Source organism: Corapipo altera, unplaced genomic scaffold (assembly GCF_003945725.1).
Source record: "Corapipo altera isolate COAL_440 unplaced genomic scaffold, ASM394572v1 64, whole genome shotgun sequence".
NCBI lineage: Eukaryota > Metazoa > Chordata > Aves > Passeriformes > Pipridae > Corapipo > Corapipo altera.
This window is the reverse complement of record NW_020884893.1, coordinates 11466908-11469189: the sequence shown is the minus strand read 5'-3', so window position 1 is coordinate 11469189 and position 2282 is coordinate 11466908. Positions and strand designations below refer to the sequence as shown.

Sequence of the window (2282 nt, the reverse complement as noted above, 5' to 3'; positions counted from 1 at the left end):
TCAGGATGACTCACTGCAGCACTGAAATGGCTGCTGGCTTCAGCCTCACCCTGCCTCTGAGATTCATTTCCAGACTGCAGGAGGGACCACGGTGAGAGGTTTCACCCCCATCCCCGTGTGGAGGATTGGCCGTGTGGGTATCGACATGATCCGCCCCGGGCTGCGGCGGGCGGAGTCCTGCCTTCCTCAAGAGAGGAAGATGGGGGGAGACATGAAAGGAAGAGATGGCGAGGCGTTTCCAGCTGACCTGATTTTCTGCTTGTTCCCATCTCCACATCACTGCCAGTTAGCTCAGGAGTGGTGGTGGGGGCACGGGGCTGGCACGTGCCACGGGGAGCTGCCCCCTCCCAGGGCAGTGGCAAACCCAGCTGTGCCGAGGAAGGGCCCTTACACCTTGATTTGCTGGGAAAGGGCCTTAAAATGTGAGTCTTCCTTTCCTGCCACAGCTTGCCAGTGTCAGTGCAAAGTCAGGTCAACAAGCTCTGGTCAGCTCATGGCAGAGTTGGGCTTTTTGCCTCTGAGTTTGTGCAGAAAAGGGAAAATTCACCTCAGGTGCCATTGATACTGCAGCCAAGTCCCCTCTGAACGATTCCGTGATGCCAAGCACGAACCTGCACAGGGCCTCTGCAGCCAGGGAGGTGAACTTCCATCTTCTGCAGCTGCTTCCAGCCAGAGCTTTGACCTGCAGCAGGAGACATGGAGGTATCTCCCCTCCTTCTTCCCAAGGTGATCCCTTCAGTCTGAGGGCAGTAGGGGCATAGCCCCAGCAACTCCCTACCTTGCTTCCCACTCAAACTATAGTTCCTCCACACAGCCCAGGGATGCTCAGCAAACCTCCTGGTGCTGGGAGAGCTGATTTTGGGGGACAGGGCTCAGGTTACTCTGTGGGAGAGCATAAATGGGGCTCTGGTGCAGACACAAAGTGCCGGATGGAGTGGGCGCCCTTGCAGTGCCAGGCACAGCTCCTTCCCTGAAAAATGGTTGGATGAGAACTATTTTCAGAAGGGAAAAGAAAATTCACCCTGATCACCGTATGTCAGTGACAGGCGGAGAAAACCCCACGTGGGAGCCAGCCCTCCTCCCACCCTGTGGGCTGCATCCCGCTGGGGCTCAGCACCCACTGTCAGCCAGGCTTGCATCTGCCTGGAGCAGACAAAGATGGGCATGTTTATCTTGCAGCTTCCAGGGATGCTCAGCCATCCCTAATTGCCATAAATATAAATGCTTTTTGCTTCATATCACAGAACGGAGGAATTTCCCTTTTTTATATTTTCTTTTTTTTTTTGTTTGTTTCTTTTCTGAGGCCTCCCTCAAAGTCATCCCTTCCCCCTCCCTCCACTGCCTCCTTCCCATGTAAACAAGCACAGGCACACACAGTCTGACACATCACACACATGGAGACACGCTGATGGCCCTGCAGCGGCCAGCGCTGCCTGGCACAGGGACAGGGCTGGCAGCACACGCGGGAGGCGGGCGTGCGGGCAGAGGGGAGGATGCTCGCCACTAAAAAGAGCTCTCAGTCCGCCTCGTGAAAGCCCGGAGAAGGTTGAGAGCCCTCAGGCTCCAGCCCCTCGGACTGGAACGAGCGAGCCGATGATCGGATGCAGAGGGTGGTGTGAAGTCTCGCCCCGGTGCGAGCCGCCTGCCTGACACAGCTGCTCTGTGCCGGCTGCCGGAGCAATGAGCCATCGCTGCGGGGACACGCAGCCCCGGCCGTCACCCATCCTCTCCTTCCCGTTTCTCTGCTCCAGCAGCTGACTTCTGGGGGAGTTGGTGTGTTTGCAGCGCTCCCCGGGCTGCCTGGGGATGGCCCCGGGCGGCGGCGGCAGCTCGCTGACCTGAAACCCAGCGTGTGCCATGCCCGGGACTCGCTGCTTTCACTCACCTCCCAGTGAGGCTTTAAAGAAACACTGGGGAGCTCAACAAGCCAGGGAGGCTCTTCCCCGGGGGGCTGCCCCGGTGCCCTACACACCGCCCATTCCAAGGAGCAAGATGGAGCTGGATCGCATGGAGGGAGACTGCGAGGGCAGGGGGGCATCGCCTGCCCGGCGCAGGGCGGCACCGCTGCTGGGGCCCTGCTCGGCCTGAACGCCCTCGGCACGGGACCACCCGGGACTCCCCAGCTCCGGGGGCTCGGCCCCAAGGGCAGCGCTCGCCACTTGGGCAGCTTCGCGAAGAACCGGGGTAGCCCAGGGCCGCGTGAGGCCGGTACCCCCACCGCGGCCCCCACAGCCATCCCGTGAGCTCTCCCGGCTGCCAAGGACTTCCAGCAGGTAAGACAT

At 60.2% G+C, this 2282-nt stretch overlaps 1 protein-coding gene across 1 annotated transcript in view; it reads left to right on the top strand.

Moving 5' to 3' along the window:
• Positions 1–1406: 1406 nt before the first annotated feature.
• Positions 1407–2282, top strand: part of KCNS1 (potassium voltage-gated channel modifier subfamily S member 1) — a 13309-nt gene continuing 12433 nt past the window's right edge. The window contains exon 1 of the mRNA XM_027646303.1: positions 1407–2273. The gene's annotated coding sequence lies outside the window, so the exon portion shown is untranslated. The remainder of the gene's footprint in view (positions 2274–2282) is intronic.